The sequence below is a fragment of the Geospiza fortis genome, unplaced genomic scaffold (assembly GCF_000277835.1).
Source record: "Geospiza fortis unplaced genomic scaffold, GeoFor_1.0 scaffold324, whole genome shotgun sequence".
NCBI classification, from domain to species: Eukaryota; Metazoa; Chordata; class Aves; order Passeriformes; family Thraupidae; genus Geospiza; species Geospiza fortis.
This window is the reverse complement of record NW_005054559.1, coordinates 711575-711881: the sequence shown is the minus strand read 5'-3', so window position 1 is coordinate 711881 and position 307 is coordinate 711575.

Below are 307 nucleotides of genomic sequence, written 5' to 3'. Positions count from 1 at the left end.
TGGAATGTGCCAGCACTGCCGGCGGGGCGGGCACGGGAGTGTTCCAGCAGCATCCCGGAGATGGGAGTCACTTGTTCCCAAGGCTGCCCAGGGGGATGCTCAGGACCTGCCGGGGATTCTCGGTGCTGCTCATGGCCCGGAGACCCTCGCACATCCTCCTCTGCCAGGGCAGAGCTGGGCAGAGGTGCCCGGGACATGCCCGGTGCCAGCACAGCCAGCCCCGTTCCCCTGGCAGCGGTGCCCGGGCCATGCCCGGTGCCAGCACAGCCAGCCCCGTTCCTGTGGGAGGGGTGCCCGGGCCATGCCC